The sequence below is a fragment of the Ambystoma mexicanum genome, chromosome 8 (assembly GCF_040938575.1).
Source record: "Ambystoma mexicanum isolate Mex_15411 chromosome 8, UKY_AmexF1_1, whole genome shotgun sequence".
NCBI lineage: Eukaryota > Metazoa > Chordata > Amphibia > Caudata > Ambystomatidae > Ambystoma > Ambystoma mexicanum.
Window position 1 is genome coordinate 1626911508 of NC_090929.1, and position 24597 is coordinate 1626936104.

Genomic DNA, 24597 nt, shown 5'->3' on the forward strand with positions numbered 1-24597 from the left:
CCAAATGCAGGGCATCACGTGCCTTCTTCGTGTGGGAATGGAAGACCACACCTATAACATTTTCCTGTTGAGACATACCTTCTGACAGGGGCATTGTTAGCAGTGTTGCCTCTTCCTCCTTGATTGATGTAATATGCCTGCTCTTTTCCTTGTCCCTTGCTTGGCATCGATCTGGGTGGCCTCTCGATCTGGTCCTTGCCATTTGTAAGATGGTGGCAAGGGGAAGAGTTGTGCGTGGTAGTTTCTTCTTGAACGTTGACGATAGGCACCTTCCAATGATTGCCAGTCTAATGGCTTCTTCATTTGAAAATTTGTGAAAGTCACAGTGAGCCACCAGTTTACGCAGTCAAGTCGCAAACGCATCCATGTACTCACCCACCATTTGACATGTTGTGTTGAACGTATTGTCTCTCATGGTCTACGCTGCGCTTAGGGTCAAAATATGTACACAGTGGGCAAACCTATCTGGCGCCTTCTCATTGTATGCAGCCATGTAGTTCTCGAACCTTTGCAGCCATCTTTCCCATCGCTGTCACAGGGCTTGCTGGTCACCCATGTCAGAAGGGCCTGGCCAGCAAAATGCAGCTGCGCTGGGCCCCTCATTTTCAGATGTTTCACTTGCCGGCCTCTGACCTTCTCTCTCTTCACTCCCAGACATCTTGGCTGTGGTGCTCACCAGCTTTATATCTTAATATTTCTATTTTTTTCCCCTCATGTGAGGAGGTGTAAATATCCCATCCTCATCGCCAGATTTTGTGTCCCACCTTTTATGGGCCTGTGTGCTCTCCAATTGTCGCTGCTCAGCTTTGCAGCAAAATGAGGGACACAGAGACAAGGGAAAGTAGTCTGCTTTTATTCCCTTTCCTTTTCTCAATCACCGGCCAAGGCGGCAAACCGCTAATGCGCATACTCATCTTCACGTATTCTCATTGGTCCCAGTTCAACGTGATGAAGCTCCTCGTCATGCTGCATTAACTGTGTCCTTCCCGGACACAATTATTAATGGTTAAAGGCCTATATTTATCAAAGAAAGCTAAAACTACATCAACCAGAAAACAAAGGGAAAACATGGCTGGATGATACTTTCACCACAATTTATATAAACAAATTCTAGTCCTCCAGTAGGTGGGAAAGTTCTGAATAGCGAGAGAAAACAAGTGCAGTTCTACCAATGATATTATAACTGGATCTCATAGGTGGTCAGACATATTATTGAGGCGACCTGCTGACCACTTGAAGCAACTGAGTTACCATCTTTATCCGAGCCCTCAAGTTTTCTGTGAGCCTGCGTGCAAAGGCTACCCAGTCAGGCTACCCAGTCAGGTTTAATCTAGGAATTCTGGGACTTGTAATAAAAACAAAGAGGGCCCGGAGGGCCTTCTCGTGCATGGCTAGGGGAAACTTGAGAGCTCAGTCTTTATAGCCCCAGAAAAAAATAAAAACAATGATAATGCTCTGATTACTTACAAGTAATCTTCATTACTCCTCGTCCTACTCTTCCTCGCCACGGTACTTACCTATGTGGTGCTGCCTCCCGTACAGGAACCTTTTTTTTCCTCATGGAGGTATAATATCTCCTACTTACCCACAATGTCAGTTCATCCAGTTACCAGTCAGCTCATGGGACCATCCACACCAAGGGAGGGCGTGGAGTTTCATCAGTACTGTAACGAGGAGGAGTACGACTAGGAGTAATGGAGATCACCAGTAAGCAATCAGAGAATTACCTCCACGTCTATCTTCCTTGACCCAGTACTTACCTATGAGGTATACTATGCCAGTAAGAAGTGGAAGGGCCTAATGAGACACACCAAACCAAGTATTAACGCCTCTTTCCAATCCGGCCATGTCCCTACCGGACTCAACGAAGCCTGGGTTCGCCCGCTCCTAAAAAACCCTTCCCTAGACCCTCTGATCCTGGGCAACTACAGGCCCATAACCACCGTCCCCTTTCTTCTAAAAATACTTGACAAGGCAGCCTACATTCAAGTACAAAAATTCTTGGAGGACAACCACATTCTGGGTTTCCGGCAATCAGGGTTCCGGCCGAGGCACGGTACCGAAACGGCCCTCCTTGATCTTATAAACCAGATGAATGACATAAGATATGTTGACAAACCTGCAATACTTCTCCTTCTGGACCTTTCCGCTGCCTTTGATTTGGTGGACCATGAGACCCTCTGCCACCATCTCTCCACTGCAGCAAATTTCTCCCCTGTGCTTGTAAATGGATCACCTCCTTCCTGCAAGGGAGAACAATGAAGGTCTTCTCCGGCCTTGCATCAGCCGACCCAAGCATCATCCAATGTGGGGTCCCACAAGGGGCTTGCATTGCACCTACCCTCTACAACCTCTTCACAAGGCACCTGTTCAAAATACTGGACGCACTGGGCATCTCATACACAAACTATGCTGATGACACCCAGGTGCTTATCCCCCTCTCGGGCGATTACCTGTCTGACCTGAACACCCTTGACTCTATTTACTCAATGATCCAATCATGAATGGCAGAAAACTGGCTATTTCTCAACAGCGAGAAAACCAAACTTCTGCTGACCAGATTCCCCTCCACCTTGGGCAAGCTGGAAAAGCTATACAGCTCATTCACGGTAGACAACATCCCCATCACTGTCTCTCCAGCAGTCAAGACCCTTGGTGTCTTCCTTGATCCCAACGTTACCATGACCAGGCAGGTTAATGCCATTGCATCAACCTCAGCCTATCATTCCAAACTTCTTAAAAGACCATTCTTGTCCCAACAAAATTGCCTCACCTTCGTCACAGCAATAATAGGCTCAAGATTGGACTACTGCAATGCCCTTCTTATAGGGACTTCCAGCAAAAATCTTGCTAAACTCCAGCTGGTCCAAACCAACGCCCTCAGGGCAGAGTGCGCGCTGGTGGTTCTAGCTTCCCTGCCATGGCTGCCACCACCTGGAAAGCCCTTCCACCCCACATCAGGCAAATTGATTCCCATGCTTCCTTTCGCAAGGCCATCAAAACCAGCCTGTTTGTGTAACCTGCCTGTACCTGTAGTCACTCTCTGGGTGACCAAGTATCTATCTGTGTAATCGTGTACCGTAGCTATGAATGTCCTTGTTGGGCAGCTTCACTGTAACCCTTTAAGTAAGCCCTCGTATCTTTCTGTGTACTCATATACCGTAGCTATGAATGTCCTTGGGCGGCTTCACTGTAACCATTTAAGTAAGCCCTCTTATTCTCCATGTTCTCAGCGCCTCGATATCCGTGGGCTGTAGTGCGCTCTACAAATACAAATACATAAAAATAAGTAAGCAAAGCAGCAATACCACCAACAGACTGCGCAAATTAACCACAAAACAGCCATAGCGCAGGCCACCAAAAGCACCCCCACCCCCAAAAGAACCAATCAACGGACACTAACATGGAGCTCGTAGAAAGTGAAAAGGCAGCAGGATCTGCCCAATCAGCTGACCAGCAAACTCTTGCAAAGGAACACCCTGATCTTCAGCCCAGGAGGCCGACATGCCTCTGGAGGAAGGACCAGATGCCAGGCAAGCCACGGAGAAAACCAATGCAATCCAGCGATGAATGAACCACACACACCAGCCTACCCATCTCTGGCGGCCCCAAAAGCCACAAGGAGGTATACCGATCTTCAGAAGGGTGCCCAACTGACAAGGCAGTATGCCAGACATCAATGGCGCACCAAGCAACTTCCACCAGGGAAAGGAGACACAAAAGAAGGTGGGAAGGACCACATCATGAGAGAAACGAAACCCAGAGGCCACTGCAGCCAAAAATTGGTGACCACAACGTAAGACCAGAGCATCCAGGATAACTCAGAGAATGGGGACAGCAGAGCAAAGCCCTGATTTCCCACAAACACAGAGATGATGCAATGATGACTCGGAAAGGACATGAGTGAAGGACAGGTGCATGGCAAGAATGAGGTCAAGAGGCTCAAAAGGAGTCGACCATAAAAACCGCAACACAAGGGACAAGACCCAAGGAGGCACGCCCAAATACTGGGGAGGCCGGGAAGAGGCCAAGCTCCAAGGAACTGGCCCACCAATCCCACACCCGGCAGAGTAATTTCCGAGTCCCCTTGAGAGCCATAGTACCGGCCACTGGGAGTGAAGAGCAGCACCGTGAATCCCTGTCGAGGCCATCTTGCAGAAACTACAGAACCGCTGGGCATGAGACCCCGCGCACCAGTGCAGGAAAGGAACCCAGTGAGTAGAAAAGGCGTCTAGAGTACCAGGCCACCCAGAGTGAAGAATAGTTTCAGCCACCTTGGCCGAGAGACCCAAGCCAACAACCACACCCAGGCAACAGCCAGGCCAACCAGCGGAACACAAAGACCCCGACTCGCCGGCCGCAGGCAAGGCCAACAAAAAATTCTCCATACCTCCCGAACCCGATTATCAGAATGGAGGGGAACCGCCCCCTTCGGGGCCAGAAGGGAACCACCATGAGCATCGACAAGGTGGCCACCGAAACGTCTGCATCAACTTGGGAATGAGAGGAAACAGGAGAGCTTGCGGCCAAGTCCAAAGCATCCACCCCCCCAATTCCCTACCATTGGATACCATGAATAGACCTGGAGAACCAAGGTCAAGGAGGGGGAGGCAAAGAGGTCCAACACAGGAGCCCCGAACCACAGACAGAACCCTGAGAATGTCCTGGTCGACAATACCAGCACCTGCAACCAACAGTCCAGGGCCACCCAGATCCCCTGCAAAATGGGACCTGGCACTCCAAAGACTGGGAGGAGGGGGACCAGCGTTACAGAAGACGTACCACCAAGCGGCATAAATGGAGTCGAGACCAGGAAACAAACACAGCAATGTGCCCCTGACCACCAGCCGACCCCATGTCGAAACCCAGGGATGCTGTAAGACTCTGGAGAGGACCACCAAGAAACAAAGAGGCCCTGGTAGGAGGAATAACTCCCCCCACCAGGTTGCAAAACTGAGCTCCAATAAACACCAGGTCCCGGGATGGGAACAGAAGGGAGAACCCCCAGTAGAGAAGAAACCCCCACACCTGGCGAGCACGACAGACCCAGACAGGATGGACCCGGACGTTACTCTTCAGACCCGCCCAGCTCAACCAGTCATCGAGGCAGGAGAAGTTGGACACCCAACAGAAGCAGAAGAGCTACCAGCGGTACCACCAGAACCAACAAACAAGTGGAGCTGAACTCAATCCAAAAGGAAGGACCCGGACTGAAAGGGCCCCCTGTCCCCCTGACCGAGAAACCAGAGATACGGCTGACAGAATGGGTGGATGGTGACGTGAGAATAGGCATCCTGAAGCACCAATGACACCAACCAGTTCCCCCACAGCACCAGGAGAAGTACTGCATCTGCAGACATCTGTCAAGACATTGATATCTGTGGGCTCTGTACCTCTTCTACAAGGGTCATACAAGAGCCACAGTGGCCCCAGTGCCAGAAGTACCACCACCGCAGACACCTATCCTGACATTCATATTTGTGGGCTCTGTACCTCTATTACAAGGGCCAAATAGGAGCCATGGGGCCGCGGTGCCACTACAGACACCTGTCATGACATTGATATCTGTGGGTTCTGTGCCTCTACTACAAGGGCCATACAAGAGCCACTGCGGCCCGGTGCCAGAAGTATTGCCACCGCAGACACCTGTCATGGCATCTACTAGGAGGTCCATACAAGAGCAATGGAGGACCCAGTGCCAGATGTACCACCACTGCAGACACCTGTCATAAAATTGATATCTGTGGGCTCTGTACCTCTACTACAAAAGGCCACACAAGAGCCACGGTGGCCCTGGTGCCAAAAGTACCACCACCGCAGACACCTGTCATGACATTGATATCTGTGGGCTCTGTACCTCTACTAAAAAGGCCATACAAGGACATTATTCAACAGTATACATGGTCAGAGTACGTTAAAAAAATGTTTTATGTAAGAAAGCAGACATATCATTGCGATATCAAAAAACATATGACATCTATATACCAAATAGATTGAGTACAAAAAGCCACTTCAAATGGCTTAATAAATAATAAATCCTATTATGCAAACATCTAGATCATAAATCATATACTGGCGTGATGTAACAGTGTGATCAGCATATCACTGTGAGTGTCAACACTAAAGTGTTTCTGGCTGAAGAGGGTGGGGCTGTGTCTTGCATCAGTGCATTAGATACTTGGAACCCTCCAGGCCGTCATCAGGACACCTCAGTTCAAGGCGATGTGCTAAAATGTGTGGTTTGTCCGTTATGGAGAACAGCTCTACTACAAAGGCCATAAAAGAGCCACGGTGGCCCGGTGCCAGAAGTACCACCATCGCAGACACCTGTCATGACATTGATATCTGTGGGCTCTGTACCTCTACCACAAGGGCCATACAAGAGCCACAGCGGCCCCAGGGCCAGAGGTGGCACCACCGCATACACCTGTCATGACATTGATATCTGTGAGCTCTGTACCTCTACTACAAGGGCCACACAAAAGCCCTTAGTGATAGAAGTGATCTCTGCCTCAACGCCTGTAAAACTGAGATACTTCCTGTTGGGACCGCTGCTCCTTCTTTCTTCATTTCACTCTGGACTTCTTCCATGGACTCTCCCGCTGCTCCTTCAACTGAAGCCAGAAACCTTGGAGTCATCTTCGACTCCTCTCTCTCCTTCCTCCTTCACACTCAGGACATTGCCAAGAAGTCCAACTATCATCTCCTCCTACTCAAAGGAATTCTATCTTTTCTCACTTTCCCTCAGAGGCTCAATGTGACTCAAGCCCTAGTTCTCTCTAGACTGAACTGCTGTAATACCCTCCTCCTGAATCTTTCTTCTTCCACTCTGCTACCCCTCCAGCTCATCCAGAATAGGGCAGCAATACCTATCATTGGCCTTAAGCCCGGGAACTGCATCTCTCCTGCACATAAAAGTCTTCAATGGCTCCCGGTTGCTGCACTGATTAAATTCACATCCCTCTGCATCATCCACAAGGCTGTCTGGACCCAGGGACCACACTATCTTCAACTGTATCTCACTAAATACTCTACCACTAGATGTCTTCGCTCTTCTGGCACCAACTCTGTGTGTAAAGCGTTTTGCTAAAAAGAGGGCGGGGGTTGCTCACTTTCCTCTGCGGGCTCCCTCCTCTGGAATAGCCTCCCCCTCCCCCTGTGCCTTGAGCATGATCTTCTCAAATTCCGGAAGCTCCTTAAGACTTTCCCCTTTTCCTCCTCCTTCCCCCTTCTCGCCTCTGCTAATCTCACAGTTGCTGAATCAGTGTCTCTGGCCCTTAGGCATCTTTGGGGCTTTGACCTCCCACACCAATTCTACCCAGATCCTGTCTATCCACAGCACTTTGCATCTGCACACCCTCCGCTCTGGAAACTCGCACTTACACCTCCAGCGGCCCAGGCTGTCTAGCACTCAACATTCCTCGCACTTCGTCCATGGCTCACCCACGGCATCCGACTCGCTGCACTTACCCCCTCTGCCCTCTTCCTTTCTGCACTTGCACGTTCTGAAAACTCAAGGCATAGTAGATTCGTCCCTATTCCTCTTTCCCCTTTACAGGTACTCATTTTCTCAAAAATAAGAAGTGCAGTTACTGAGGGCCGGGTAGGACCGCCCCATTGACAGCACTGGTGATGCTGTTACTTAGTGATACTCTACTCTGGGTGAAATGCAGAGTTAGCACTTAGCTAGCATGCCGGGTTAAAGAAAAACAGACACTGTATCGATCCTAAAAGCTTTACTGAGAAACCCACTATTATGGAAACACTTTGAAAACCATTTGTTCAGTCAGAATGCAGTCACTCTTTAGGGGGGTCATTTTCCATGACTTCTTTCATCTTTCCATCCCGTCTCCTCCTTTACTATTTAGGAGGGGTTGGTTGTCATTTCTGCCCCCCTTTTCACAGGGGACCCTCTAAACCCCTTTAAATAAAAAGAAAAATGGATTCCGAAGTAAAGTGACCCAGACCCGTTCAGTCAGGCTTTCACCAAGTGTCTTTGACAAGCCCTGATCACACCCAGACTGCAGTAATGACTTACCTGCACGCGTGGGCAAAAATGGAGGATTCCGTTCCATGGGAAAATTGGCAATACCTGCCAAATCCTGCCCAATCCTCCAATTTCCCCCACAGAGCTGAGTGGGCCATTTTGTGTCTTTTGCCACCGAAAATCTAGTTTTTCCAGAATTATGTTTTTTTTTTAAAATATCATTTTAGACTCGAAAGGGGTGTTTTGGGCCGGGACGTCATTTAGGGCTCGCCAGGGGTCTCAACTGCGACCCCTGAGCGCTCCCTTGCTACACCTGTGGTCTCCCTTCTTTGCTTCTTGAGTGGCTGGCTTTCTTTTTCAGGCCTCTTAAAAAAAATGTTTTTTTTTTTTAAAGAACAGGGGTTCCACAAGCCCTAACACTTTCAGCAATGACCCTTAATAAGAAAGAATGGGAATACCAAATAATTTGCCTTTCTAAAATTCTATACATTAATTGCTGGACTCATTAAATGTTTATTTCAGGCACACATCAGGGGGTGAGTCACTGATTTAGTCTGCTCTTAAACAACTTAACTGAGCCTTTCATCCCTCTAAGGTCGCGATAAATGAGTACCAACACAGGTTGGGTGATATTGTATGCATATTTGTTCTACATAAAGCGCTTATATAGCACATCATTACCATTTGGCCATGGACGTCTGCTTGCATTCACAGTAATTTAGTAATATGGGCCTATACACATTGATATTAACGATACACATGGCGCTCCATTCTTGTATGAAATATATATCACATTATAGTGATATTGTAACCATATTTTTCGTAGCATGCTTGGGAACAATGCTATGCGGTGCCACTTCTGGTTTTTTCATGGGATGAAAGTTTGTGTTCCATCGCTTACTGTGATATCACTTCAGGGTGGGGTCAAATGACAACACTTACTGTGATGTCATCAGAGGTCAAGGGTCTTGTGATGTCACTTCCGCTACCCCTGGCATTTTGGTGAAATGACGTCCCTGGTTTCGGGTGTTTCTGAAATTTTGCTTTTTTGTTTTTCGGACCACACAAAAATCAAAATTTTGGAGAAAAAAGAAATGTCCTTTGCAGAAATAATTCCAAAAGTGTGCAGAAAAGGTGCAAAAAAATCGTCCACGCTGAGTAACTATATTGTTGGCGAATTTCAGCAATTCCATTTTGCTGGCAGGATTCAAACCCGCCCTTAGAGTTCTGCACGTTCACACCCTGCCGTGCACCCACCAATGATCAGTCCAGGCACGGGCAGCGGGGCACTCGTCATCATTAGTGGCCGGCCGTGCACCCACCACTGATCAGTCCAGGCACGGGCAGCGGGGCACTCGTTATCATATCATTAGGGGCCGGCTGTGCAACCACCAAGGACCAGTCCGGGCAGCCGGGCACTCGTCATCATTAGTGGCCTCCTTTGTCATGAAGAAGCTGCACAGCAGACACAGGCCTGACTGCAGGACATTAGACACACACCCTCATTTTATGGCTGGCCCCTCCTGTTCCCTTTCCGAAAATGCGGCTCATCTCCAAGATACACAAGGAAGCAAACTGGACTCTTTTTATGACTGAATCTGCACACCTGCTCCTGCAATTAACAAAGTGATGTAACATGAATCTGAAAAGTGAATATGCTCTATCATCAACTACTTTTTTTTAGAAGAGTTATATTCCTTTCAATTTAAAACCCATTTCTCACATTAAAGGACATTAATTAACACATTAGGGGACGCTCCCCTGGCTGCAATTGTCTGTTTTGTAACCTCTCCCTGGTAAAAGCAGTTGCCCAATGCACCCATTGGCAAGAACACTGCCCTCCTTTTTCTGACATATGTGGGAGTTGGAGCACCTATGTATGATATGATAGGTTATTTATAATGCGCTTAACACCCAGAGGACTGTTAGGGAGAATTCCCCATAATGGCTAATTTCCCTTACCTACTGAGTCCCTCAGCAGCTTTGCTGGATTTCTAGGAATTCTCTTTTTCACCTGGCAAGAGTGTGAGCCTTTTTCCCCACTCTTACATGTGTTTTGCTGTGTGTGTTTATCATTTTTGTGTTCATAGACTGTGGAGCTTCACCTACTCCATGGGCATCATCTTTTTACTGTGTGTTACACAGCACTTTCAGTGCAGTAACACAGGGTTGTCTTTTTCAGACTTCCCAACTCCAACTCCATTTTCTGGGGCTGACTACTGTCTCCCAGAACATGTAAAGTTGCCATTGACTTTACTAGTCTTTTTAAACTCACAGACCCAGCACAAACTATCTTACATAGAGTTCTGGAAAGCCCTCCTTAGGTGCCAGAATGTCTGAGGGGGACAGAATGTGAGGGAAGGATGTGAGACTCCCTGCACTGGGTCTCTCTGGAGACCCTGTCAAACGGGAAATTATATCGTGCCTCCTATTTGAATGAATATATGTATATTGGCCTACGCCAAGCTGCTTGTAAGCTACTTGTGAAGAAATTTGTGTTGCAAGGTCCTGACCCTAGAATCAATGTAAACCACCATTTTAGGTTCTCTCTCCCTGTAAAGTCACCCTGTGAGTTAAAATGGTGTACGATGCCATTCAGAATAGAACATGGTCGTCATGACCTCTGTGTACAGCTAATATGTAACTTGCCTGCAGGCCACTTGTTAGGGTCATATCCTGAGACCTTGTCCTTTGCTGACCTGTGTGTAATGAATTACCTGTGTCAATGAAGTTAACCCACAAATATATGTTAAACACAATGTATTCAAATACTGAACTGAGAACACTTGTTTGAACTGCATTGTATTAATGATTGAGAAAGACTCTATGTGGAATCCTAAAGTACATTGTTACCGGGTAGACGTGTTGGCGAATGTATTAAAGGTAAAGCCCTAGGCATATAGTTGTATGAACCTGGCATGAACCCTAGATCAATAATGTATTTATGGAATAGTTAACCTGCAGTAGGGCTGGACATCAGGCTGAAAATTGTATAAAAGCCTGACTGCTTTAATGAATATTTGCACTCACTGAGCACACCAAACCATGCTGGAGTTCGCTGTGTTGTACAATTATTGACCAGGTAACACCAAGAATTTGAGATATGCCTGGGAAATTGTCTACCTGCTTTAGGGCATTATTCCGCAGCGATAGACAATCTTTGGAATTTAGCCGTCCGGCATCACAGGAGGGGTCGCTGGCATGTACTATGTACTGTAAGCAAGGCATTGGAAGTATAGTATTTAATGACATTTGGCACAGACAAACCAGACATGCCTCCGAACTTCAGTGGCCAATAAATGGTAGTTTTGAGATCCCTCGTATTGAATATTTGGAGTCAGTCTTGTTAAAGAAAAAGGCTAGACCTGCAGCGGTTGATGTTTTGCAGAATTGGAAAAAAGAAGCGTTGCAATAGCTTAGGAATAGGGAAAAACATGCGCACCGTCATAAAACGAACGCTGAAAAAGCATTGTTATTTGACCAGGACAAACAGTCTGAGTCGGTTAAAAATATGGATAGGGCTTTCTCACTCGGTATTCAGAAAATCTATCCTTCTAAAGATCTTCATGTTTCTGATGAATTTATTAACAAATTGTTAAATGAGCGAAGGCCTGGTGCCTCTGCACCACCTCAGTATGTGCCTCTTCGCGCTGTTATTCCTGCTATTGCTGTTCAACCTGTCGTTCCTGCTCCTCCTGCTGTTCCTTTTCCTCCAGTTGTTGTTCCTCCACCTGCTCCTCTTCCTCTTCCTATGTACCAGTGTGGAATCATAAAAATACAATATTAAGGCTTTTACACCATGCAAAGGAAAATACACTGACAGGCTTGTAATGAGTCCCAGAATCTTTATTACAAAACTGAACAATATCGAACAAAGTACATAAACAGCTATTTGGCCGTCAATACATCACAGAGACCACCAGCAAGGTTCAATGTGAGCAGTGAGCAGGATTTGCTAGCTGGACATCAGCGTATTTATACAGTTTGTTATAATGATGTCCAGCCTCTTACAAGTTAATTACATACTGGGCTAGGGTTGCGCCAGGTTCGTTTCCTAATTTACATATCTCGTGCATGCGGTTTACTTTTCAACATATTTATTACACACACTATTATTCTTTAGTTTTAAAGTAACGCTCTTTACACATTGCTTTAATACAGATCAAACAAATGTTTCGCATGTTGTATTTGGATAGCGTTATTGTTCTTGTATACTTGTAGGTTAACATCGCCGATTCAAGTAATCCCCTGATCCCGAGGTCAACAAAGGACAAGGTCTACATGACCCTAACATGTAGCCTGAAGGCAGGTTGGACATTAACTCCCCTACAGAGGTTGGAGAGGTTAAAGCAAGAACAAGAGCACACGAGACAGCCATTTTAGACTACAGGGTGACTTTGTACGATAAACTAAAATGGCGGCTCTAACCGAAAATGGAGGCTTGATTCACTTAAGGTCGCGACCTTGTAATACGGATTTCCTTGCAAAGCGACTGTGCATAGGCCAAAATATACAATGAGGACGAAACAATATTATATCAGTTCTAACAAACCCTCCTTTTGGCCTATGCCAAGCGCTAAACTACCTTCAATCATTTTGCGGTTAACTCCACATTTCAATGTATATACATCCCAAATCATTGTCAGACATATCTATTACCATTAGATCAGACACTAGAGTTTCTTTCAACAAATACTCTTTGGAAACCTTATCTGGGGCGTATATTTTATGCCCTAATATACTTGTTGCTTGTGTGCAACACCCCCCTAATACTGATCATATATCAGGGAGACACTGTATACCACAACAAAGAAACAGAAAACTTCCCAAGATAATCAGCAGGGCCGAAAACAACTTCGATCCCCATGACCATAGGAGGTCCCAAAACCATGCACTAAGTTCCGAGTTTCCCTCAGGAACATGTACTTCTGAACTAAGAACATGTAGATTTTGGATAGACCTGAAGATTGTTGGAGAGGAGTCTGGTGCGTAAACGCAGCAAGCGGACCCCACTAATTTACATACTCCTCCACGCTCGGCCAGAATGACATCTAATGCCATCTGGTTCTGAAGAGCCACTAATCTTATCGCTTTCTGTTCTAACGTCATATTATAGAGTATGTCTGTGGTCTGATTGATGGTTCTCTCCAATACTCTCGCAAGTCCCCTGATATCTTCTGAATTCGTAATTTGCCCAAAAAATGGCACAAAGGATTTCATGATATCTCCTAGAGTTTGTCCCCTTTCACACTTCGTCGTGGACGAGTTTTTGAAATTTCTGCAGTACTGGCAATAAATACCCCAGGTAGTAGAATCCCTAAATAGCAGGTTCCTAGCCAATCCCTGAGCAACCATGGAAATGCCACATCACTGCAAACAAAATAGAAGTGAAATTCGCAACGTTGGCGCACTTTCTAAAATTAACCATTGTCCGTGTTCCATTCCTCTGTATGCAGAAGGATACTGAATCAGGGCTATGGTTAACAGAATAAGATGGAGGCGTGGCATCCTTATTGCCTATAGGAGCAATTTTGAAAGAGATTAAAGACTGAAAAGGACGAGACAATCTATCAGAGAGCCTAACAGAAGCAACGTTTGGCTTACTTCTATTTGCAAAAAGCGAGCATCCCAGGGGCATCAAAACATGCTTTTCAAAACTATTCAAATTTGTACCATCAAAGTTCCCTGAGATGCTGTCATTCCATCGGCCAAAGAATAGTGCTCTAAGAGAAGCATAGCAAGCAGTTGTTAAAGGTAAAGGATGAATATACCAACCTAGCCCCTTATCCCCATGTTGCGGTAGATGTGAACAGATCCAGCAATTGGTTCTATTTAAAATTGCATGAGTGGCATTCATAATTAACAAAAGAGTATTATTCTGATAGTTCCGTCTATGTGAAGAATCTCTAGGCAATAAAGTATGCAATTGCACGGAAGGAGTGGGGATAACAGATACATTTTCAATAGGTAAAAAGTCCTCTAATGGATATGCTTCCTCCAGATACCATAACCCAAAACCAACAGTTACTAAAATTCCAGTTATTATTACAAAAAGGCAACAATAAACTTTGGGGGTCCCTTTACATGCTTGATCATTGTCTCTGCTAGTCATATTTTTATCTAAAAGTTCGGTGCGAGCGGTAGCGGGTGCAGGCATTGTAGTCTTCAATCGAAAAACACCAATTGTTTGTTTGCTGGCGGCTCCAGTCGCGCGTCTTCTTAATGTCTTTCCCACAACCCTTAGCCAAAAGAATCCTTCCGTACAGTCGGGCCAAAAGACAAGCCCTCAAATGATTTTCTCAATCGCACAGTCAGACCGTGCTGTACGTCTATTTCATTGGACGCAAATTATATTTCTCAGTTTCTGGTGAGAACAAAGTGTCGTCACTTCCTCCTGGAGGTGGCGAGTGAACAGAAATGGGATCACAAAAGGATTGATCCGGAAGTTCCACTGTTGTGGAGTGCGGAGACAAGATGGCCATTTTGTCTGGCCTTGCGGATTCTGGAGCGGTCTCCGATTCTCCCTTGTTGGTTGTTGCTGTTTCCGGCACGCTAGTTACAGCAGTGGGAAGGGATTCTGTGTCTTCTGTATCGTATGGCACGGGCTGTGGGATCCATTTGGTGTGCATCGCATGGATCCAGTTCTTACGACCCGCTACCCGCACAGCAGTCTGAGTGACTAGCAGGACTTGGTAGGGACCCCTCCACTGAGGTGCAAGGCAAGACGACCTCTCAAAAACTTTCGTGAGGATCCAGTCCCCCGGTCGTAGACTGTGACCCGGACCGTCGTACCGTACAGGTAATGCCTCTCGCAACTGGTGATGAATTGAAAACAGATTTTTAGTCAACTGGTTACAGTAATCTGAAAGAAGCACGATTTCTATATCCCGCAATGAGCTGCTTTTTGGCAAACCCCAAATATTAGCAGGTCTCCCCATTACCACTTCAAAGGGAGAGAGCCCAGTCTAAGTTTGAGGGGTTGTTCTCATCGACAGCAACACGATCGGTAAGGCGTCCGGCCATTTTAGCTTGGTGCCAGCGCACGTCTTAGCGAGCTTGTTCTTTATAATGCTGTTATGCCTTTCCACTAATCCGGCACTTTGGGCATGTCTGGTCGAATGGAACTGTTTATCAATCTGCAATCCTTTGCAAATTTGTAGGATTACAGTAGCGATAAAGTGTGGCCCATTATCCGACCAGATGACTCTCGGCAGCCCGAACTTTCAACAGAGTTTTTGCCGTGGTTATGGCTGTTGCATCTCTAACCGGGAAGGCCTCAACCCACTTACTAAAGGCACAAATGACAACCAACACATATTTAAGATTGTTGCAATGTTCCATTTCAATAAAATCAAAGTGAATAACCTCAAATGGAACAGAAGGTGGAGCGAAACATCCTCTAGGAGTCGAGGTACCTTTTCCTACATTGTGCTGTAAGCAGACCATGCACCCTTGGACAAAGTGCTCCGCAGTTTTTGAAAATCTTATCATTGGCCCATACACTGTGTAGCATTTTAGTCAATTTACGTGCACAAACATGTGTCGGAACATGAGCCATAATAACCATCATTGTAATGTAGGCGTCAGGGAGTAACCATTTTCCTTCAATATTGTCCACCCAACACCCATCATCATCCAGTCTCCCTGAATCCTCGATCCATCTCTTAGTTTCCTCTATGGTAGCATCTGCTTGAATGTCTTTTACAGAATCGATCCTTTCACCCAAAATGCAAATATTTACATTTCTGAACTGAAATCAGTGGCAGTTTGTTTAGCTATCTGATCAGCGAAAGCATTCCCTTTTCCTACATCATCTGTAACCATTTGATGTGCTGAACATTTTATAATATCTAACTGAACAGGGAGTGCAAGTGCTGAAAGTAATCGCACTATTAAAGTGCCATGCTGAATTTTCGTTCCGTGCGAGGTCAAGAAACCTCGTTCTTTCCAAAGTCTACTGAAGTTGTGGACCCCCCCAAAAGCATACTGACTATCGGTATATATATTTACTGTAAGCCCTTCAGAAAGTTCACAAGCTCGAGTTAACGCTATAATTTCTGCGGCCTGCGTGGAATTATGCATAATTCTTTTGATTTCCACAATCGTGTTTAAAGTAGTGACGGCATAAGCAGCCGTGGATGTATCGTTTGGAAGTTTAAAACAAGAGCCATCACAAAATAGCTCTCCTTGTGGGCTATTCAAAGGCGTGTCTTTCAGATCGATTCTGCCTTTAGTCTCTTGTTCTGTCACATAAAGGCAATCGTGTGACGTTTCGTCACCATCAACAGTATCTTGCGGGACAGGTAAAAGTACAGCCGGATTTAATACACAACACCTCTGAATTTGAATTTGGGGTGCAAACAAGATTAGTTAATATCTTGTCAATCGTGCGGAAGTGAGGTGTTGCGTTTGAGTTCTATTCAATAAAATATCTACAGAGTGAGGTACCATTAGGGTTAACGTATGACTCAGGACCATTCCCTCACTCTGTTTTACAGACCCAGCAGCAGCAGCAACAGCTCTCAAACATCTCGGCAAAGCACATGCAACAGGATCAAGCGCGGATGAGAAATAGCCGCATGGCCTATTCTTCCCTCCATGTTCCTGTGTTAACAGAGCCAAAGCACATCCATCACGTTCATGCGCATACAACACAAAGACCTTGTCATAATTCGGAGTTCCTAAAACCGGCGCTGAACGCAGCGCGAATTTGAGCAAATCAAATGCTGTCTGGTGTTCCAAAGTCCATGGCAATGGCAAATAAATGCCCTTCTTTGTCAAAGCCAGAATTGGTTTAATCGTTAACGAAAAGTTAGGGATCCACAATCTACAGTAAGAAGCCATACCTATCAGGGCTCTAACTTCCTTCTGCGTATTTGGGATAGACATGCCAGAAATAGTCTTTATTCGTTCAGGTGTCAACCGTCTTCCCTCCTTTGACAGGAGATAACCTAAATAGGCGACCTCATGACAACAATATTGGAACTTTTTAAGTGAAGCTTTGTGGCCTTGTTTCACTAGATGACAAAGCAACAACACAGTGCCTTCTTTACAGGCGCTCTCAGAATCAGCAGCCAAGAGGAGATCATCTACATACTGTAGTAATGTGCAAGTAGTAGGCAACCCGAGAGTATCGAGATGCTCTTTCAATGCCCTACTATAAATATTTGGACTCTCATTGTGCCCTTGTGGTGCACGAGTGAATGTGAACGAGCGTCCACCTAGGGTAAACGCGAATAAATACCTGCTATCCTTGCGTATGGGAATACTGAAAAACGCGTTTTTAAGATCAACAACGCTAAAATGAGTGGCAGAGGCCGGAATCATGGTTAGTATCGTTGTAACATCAGGTACAATAGGAAATAGAGGAGCCACGATTTTGTGGCACGTAAATCAATTATGAAACTAAAGGGAATCGCATTATCACCTTTTTTGTATACTGGCAAAATGGGGCTGTTACATAGGCTACCCGTAATTTCCTCAATTACTTCACGATGTACAAAATCAGAAAGAATACATTTCAAAGCCTGCTCGCCTTCAACTGAGATCTTATATTGCGGGATGCGAGGCAATTTTACTTCATGTTTCAGAATAATTTTAACAGGTTCAATTTGAAGAATGCCCACATCATTATCATCAATTGCCCATAAGCATTCTGGAACGTTACTGAATTCTGGCGGTTAGGGTTGAGTCAAAAACTGAGAGGCGAGTGATTGCTGAGGTGAAATTGTTAACCGAACTCCGTCCGGAGAACAATGTATTACTGCATGCAATCCCTTCAACAAATTTAGCCCCAGCATGTTTTCCCCACAGTTTGTGGTATGTAGAAATGGACACTGTTCCGTGAAGGGACCCAGTGTTATTGGTACCGGCAAAGACACCGGACAAACTACAGGTGTGCCTGAAAACCCTACGGAAAAGTTGGACTGCCCTGACAGGGGAATATTTGGAACCAGTGAATGATCAATGGAACATTTCTGTGCTCCCGTATCTACTAAAAATAGATGCTTCCTATTTCCCACCGCCATCTCAATGTAGGGGCCTTTCTGATGAACGGGAATAGGCGTTGGTTCCAAATCCTGCTTCGGGCAATCCTAGCGAAACAGAATATTATCAAAAGGAAGCTCTTCAGAGAGGTACGCGGCAGAAGGGTGATCAAAAATGTTTCTATTATCCACATTCAAAACTTGCTTATCTTGTGAAGGAGGTTGCTGTGATTCTGGTGCAAACTGACCTCTGCCAGGGCCCCCTGCACGTGGGCGACCTCTGGATAGTCTACCCATGTTCCCAAATGACCTCTGCTGCAAGGTCGGACATTGTGCGCGCCAGTGGCCTTCCTGTCGACAATAGGCACACTGGTTAATGGTTACCGGAGCCAAGAGCGCACTTCCCTGTGGAATGTACTGACCTCTAAATTGATTACCCCCTCTAGGTCTTCTAACAATCTGTTGTAATAGGACTTTTGTTTTCAGGTCACCCTTTTTTTTTCTCAAGTTTTTCCTTTTCAGTATTTACACGATTTTCATAGTACTGAGCCATATGCAGTACTTCTGATTGAGACTTCGCCTGCCAAGCGCTTTTGGAAGACATAATCTGTAACTGGATGTCAGGCAGCAATCCACGTACAAATTTGTCAACAAACAGCCTTTTCCCTGACTCTGAGCCTAAGTCTTGTCCACTGAAATCTGAAAATACCTGCTCGAACCGATTGAAGAAATCGGTAGCACCCTCAGATTTTACTTGGACACAGGCCGTAAGCTTGTCGCAAATGATTCTTTTTTCAAGAACTATAGTTTTTAATTTTACAATAATTCTATCAGGCAAGGTTAATATCACTTGAGGCAGTCCTTCGCCAGCTGGTCTTTCTCTATCTAGCCTAACCATGTTATCCAATGTATCTCCCAACCCAGGTATGTCATCTATAGTCCTAATCTGTTTCCACAAATACACTGGCAGGAGTACGGGAAATAATACATCAATATCACTTAAGGTGAATACCGACTACTGTAAGACAGACTCTATTTCTTTATAGAACCCGGTCGGATTCTTTCTTACATCGGGAATAAATTGCTTTATGGTGTTCACTTCCTGTCTTGATAACGGGACGTGAACAAATTGTGATACGTAATGTGCAGGAATTTCTCCCGCAAGTATTCCTCGTCCAGCATCGGCGGCAATCTCAACTTTCGGGACAAATGTCGGAGGGACCTCTCTCATAGGCAACTGAGAAGTAGGCAGCTCCGAACTCTTACTAAGAAACAGAGCCAAATCAAGCGCTAGGGCAGTCGAAGAAATATCAATCGAAAAAGCTCTTGGGAAAACAAGGAAATAATATGAGGCAGGGTAACCAAAAAGGAAACACACCAAACACAGGTTACAAAGGAACATACAAAGCACTTTATTTTATACTGAATCCAGTTACAAAAGAACAGAACAAAATTCAGATAGCTATCGACCCTCAGTGCAACACAGCGAACTCCGGCGTGGTTCGGTGTGCTCAGTGAGTGCAAATATTCATTGAAACAGTCAGGCTTTTATACATTTCTCCAGCCTGTTGTCCAGCCTTTCTGCAGGTTAACCATTCCATAAATAAGTTACTGCTCTAGGGTCCCTGCCAGGTCAAATCTAGTTCATCTTAGGTTTATACATTAACAAGAAGAAATGGTAATAATGTATGCTCTAGGCCTAACATTACAATGCAGGACTTAATTTATACAATATAGTTAAGCAGGTGTTCTCATTCAATTATAGATCAGTTTCGGTGATACAGGTAATCCATTGCACACAGGTCAGCAGAAGGACAGGGTCTCAGCTCATGACCCTAACAAGTGGCCTGCAGGCAAGTTATACATTAGCTGTACAGAGGTCATGACAATCGAGTTCTGTTCTGAATAACATAGGCTACCATTTTAGCTCACATGGTGACTTTATAGAGCAGGAAAACCTAAAATGGCGGCTTGACCCTAAATGACAGTTTACATGGTTTCTAAGGTCAGGACCTTGCAATGCGAGTTTATTCACATGTAGTTTATAAGCAGCTTGTTAGCAGCTTGGCGTAGGCCAATATACATATATTCATAGCAATAGGAGGCCCGATATAATTTCTAGTTTGACAAACCCTCCTTTTGGCCTATGCCAAGTGCTAAACTACTTCTGATCTCCCTGCAAATAACTCCATGTGTCATCGTCCATACACCCTAGGTAACAGGATTCCTAAATAACAAGTTCCCTGCCAATCCCTGGGCAACCATGGAAATGCTACATTACCGCAAACAAAATAGATAGGTTCGCCTACATACAAAGGTCTGTCTTCCCCAGTCAAATTTGCGACGTTGGCACAACCTTTAAAATCTCCCATTGACCGGGTGCCATTCCTCTGTATGCAGAAAGAAACTGAGTCGGGGCTATGGTTAACAGTATAAGAAGGAGGCACGGCATCCTTATTGCCTATCAGAGCCATTTTAAAGGAAATCAAAGATTGGAAAGGACGAGACAGTCTATCAGAAGGCCTAATAGAAGCAATATTGAGCTTACTCCTATTTGCGAAAAGCGAGCATCCCAGGGGAGTCAGAACACGTTTCTCAAAACTATTCAAATTAGTGCCATCAAAGTTCCCCGAGATGCTATCGTTCCATCGGCCAAAGAACAGTGCTCTAAGTGAAGCATAACAAGCAGTTGTCAAAGGTAAGGGGTGAATATACCAACCTAGCCCCTTATCCCCATGTTGCGGTAAATGTGAGCAGACCCAACAATTAGTCTTATTAAAAAGGGCATGTGTTGCATTCATTATAAGCAACAAGGTATTATTGTGATACTTCTGTCTATGCTGTGAGTCCCTAGGTGACAGAGTATTCAAATGTACAAAAGCTGTAGGAACAGTGGATACAATTTCAGTCGGCAGCAAAGACTCTAAAGGATGAGTTTCTTCGAAAAACCAAAGGCCTAAGACAGTGACTATTATAAAACCAAATATTATCATAAAAACACAGCAATACGTTTTCGGGGCCCAGGCACATTCTTCATTGTCAGAGTTGGTCACCCCCTTATTTATAAGTCCAATACGAGCAGCAGCGGAGGCGGTAGCAGGCATTGTAGATTTTCAATTGATGACCCCAATGTTCGTTGCTGGCGACACTACGGTCGCGCGGCTTCTTAGTCCTTCCACAACCCCTAGCCAACAGAATCCCCATCCTCAACTTTTTTGGGCAAAACCAAGCCCTTGATGATCCTTTCCTTCCTTGAATGCACAGCCGAACCGTGCCGTATGTCTATCAGATGAACAGCAAAACCATGCCGTATGTCTATCTTCGTGGCCGGAAGTTGTATCTTGCTGTGCCTGGTATTGTTTGATCCGAGAACAAGATGTCATCACTTCCCGTTGGAAGCAACGTATTAGAGGCAAGTGAAGTTGGAACAGCAATTTCCGGGAGCAAAATTTTCGGAGAGTGCGTAGACAAAATGGCAGCTTCCCCAAGCCTCACGGGCTCAGAAAGATTCTCCAACGCACTCTCAGTGCTACTCACTGCTTTGGGATCATTGGTTGCAGCGTTAGCGAGGGGTTCTGTTTCTTCTGTAACGTGTGGCACTGGGTGAGGAAGTTTCTTGACATGCGTCGCGTGGATCCAATGCTTCCGGCCTGCGACACGCACCGCTGTTTGAGTGACCAGCAGGACCTGGAACGGGCCCCACCACCGAGGTACAAGGCAGGAAGATCGGTCAAAGGATTTGACCAAAACCCAACTTCCAGGTTGTATACTGTGGCCTGGGCCCTCGTATCGCGCGGGTAAAGCGTTTCGTACCTGGTGATAAATGAAATACAGGTTTTTAGTCAACTGGCTACAATAGTCTGAAAGCAATACATTTTCTACATTCCTCAATGCCCTAGGCTTCGGAAGACCCCAGATATTGGCAGGTCTCCCCATTACCACCTCAAATGGAGAGAGCCCAGTCTTAGTTTGAGGGGTTGTACGCATGGCTAGTAACACGATCGGTAAGGCGTCCGGCCATTTTAGTTTGGTGCCGGCACACATCTTAGCGAGCTTGTTTTTTATGATACCATTGTGTCTTTCCACTAATCCGGCGCTCTGAGCATGTCTGGCCGAATGGAATCGTTTGTCAATTTGCAAGCCGTACATATCTGTAGAATTACAGCAGCGATAAAATGCGGACCATTATCCGACCAGATAACTCTCGGCAAACCGAACCGTGGGAAGAATTCCTTTAACATGGTCTTTGCAGTGGTCATGGCTGTAGCGTCTTTAACAGGGAAAGCCTCGACCCACTTACTAAAGGCGCAAATGACCACAAGGACATATTTTAGATTGTTACATCGCTCAATTTCAATAAAGTGAAAGTGAATCACTTCAAATGGGACAGAAGGAGGCCCAAAGCTACCTCTTGGAGTTGCTGTCCCCTTTCCCACATTGTGTTGTAGGCAAATCATGCAATTTTGGACATAATGCTGGGCAATTTTTGAAATCTTATCATTTACCCAGACTTTCTCTAACATTCTCGTGATCTGTTGAGCACACACATGTGTGGGACCGTGTGCCATGGTAACCATCATTACTATATGGGCATTAGGAAGCAACCATTTCCCTTCAACCATGTCCACCCAACACCCATCATCATCGAGTTTCCCCAAGCCCTCAGCCCACCTCTTAGATTCTTCTAATGTGGCATCGGCTTGGATATCCCGTACAGACCCAACACCCTCATCCATTGCATAGGCATCTACAGTCTCCCTTGAAACATACATCTCCGTGAAGAGATCAGAGGCAGTTTGTCTAGCTATTTGATCAGCGAAAGCATTCCCTTTCCCTACATCATCTATAATCTTGCGATGTGCTGCGCATTTAATGATTGCTAACTGACTAGGGAGCGCAAGCGCTGAAAGCAATTGTACTATCAGGGAGCCATGTTGGATCTTGGTGCCATGCGAAGTTAAAAACCCTCTCTCTGACCAAAGTCTCCCAAAGTTGTGAGCCACCCCAAAGGCATACTGACTATCAGTATATATGTTCACTGTTAGCCCTTCGGAAAGCTCACAAGCTCGAGTCAATGCTATAATCTCTGCGGCCTGCGCAGAGTTATGCGTAATTCTCTTGATCTCCACAACCGTACTCAATGTAGTGACTGCATAAGCAGCTGTGGATGTACCATCCAGTAGTTTGAAGCAGGAGCCATCACAAAACAGCTCCCCTTGTGGGTTATCCAAAGGAGTGTCTCTCAAATCAACTCTGCCTTTTGTATCTTGTTCAGTAGTATACAGGCAGTCATGTGACTCTTCGTCACCGCAAACAGTATTTTGCGGGAAAGGTAGGAGTTCAGCCGGATTAAGAACGCAGCACCTCCTAATTTGAATGTGGGGAGCAAACAAGATTAATTCATATCTTGTCAGTCGTGCGGAAGTGAGGTGTTGCGTTTGGGTTTTGTTCAATAGATATCTACAGAGTGAGGCACCATCAGGGTTAAATCATGGCCTAGGACCATTCCCTCACTCTGTTTTACAGACGCAGCAGCAGCAGCGACAGTGCGAAAACATCTTGGCAAAGCGCATGCAACAGGATCAAGGGCGGAAGAGTAGTAACCGCATGGCCTATTCTTCCCTCCATGTTCCTGCGTTAATACAGCCAAAGCACATCCATCACATTCATGCACAAACAACATAAAGGCCTTCTCATAGTTCGATGTGCCCAAAACTGGCACCGAACATAATGCAGTCTTGAGCAACTCGAATGAATGTTGATGCTCCGTATTCCATGGCAACGGTGAAGAAATACCCTTCTTCGTCAAGGCCAACATCGGTTTTATCACTAGTGAGAAGTTTGGGATCCATAACCTACAGTAAGAAGCCATACCTATCAAGGCTCTAACTTCCTTCTGTGTATTTGGGACAGACATGCCAGAAATGTGTTTTATTCTTTCAGGTGTCAATCTTCTTCCCTCCTTTGACAGGAGATAGCCTAAATAGGCGACCTCCTGGCAACAATATTGAAACTTTTTAAGCAAAGCTTTGTGACCATGCTTAGCTAGATGGATGAGCAACAACACAGTGCCCTCTTTACAAGAGCTCTCAGAGTCAGCGGCTAAAAGCAAATCATCAACATATTGAAGCAACGTACAAGTAGGGGGCAATCCAAGGGTATCAAGCTGCTCTTTCAAAGCCCTACTATAAATACTAGGACTCTCAGTATAACCTTGAGGTGCACGAGTAAATGTGAATGAGCGTCCCCCTAAGGTGAACGCAAACAAGTATCTACTATCCTCATGTATAGGAATACTGAAGAAAGCATTCTTTAGGTCCACAACACTGAAGTGAGTAGCCGTAGCTGGAATCATGGTTAATATTGTCGTCACATCAGGCATAATTGGAAATTGCGGCGCGACGACTTTATTAATGGCACGTAAATCAATTATAAAACAAAATGGAATTGCATTATCACCTTTTTTGTACACGGGTAAAATCGGACTATTGCACAAACTTCCTGCAATCTCCTCAATCACCCCACGATGCACAAAATCGGAAACAATGCTCTTCAAAGCTCGCTCGCCTTCAACTGAGATCTTATACTGTGGAATACGGGGCAGCTTAATTCCATGTTTCAAAA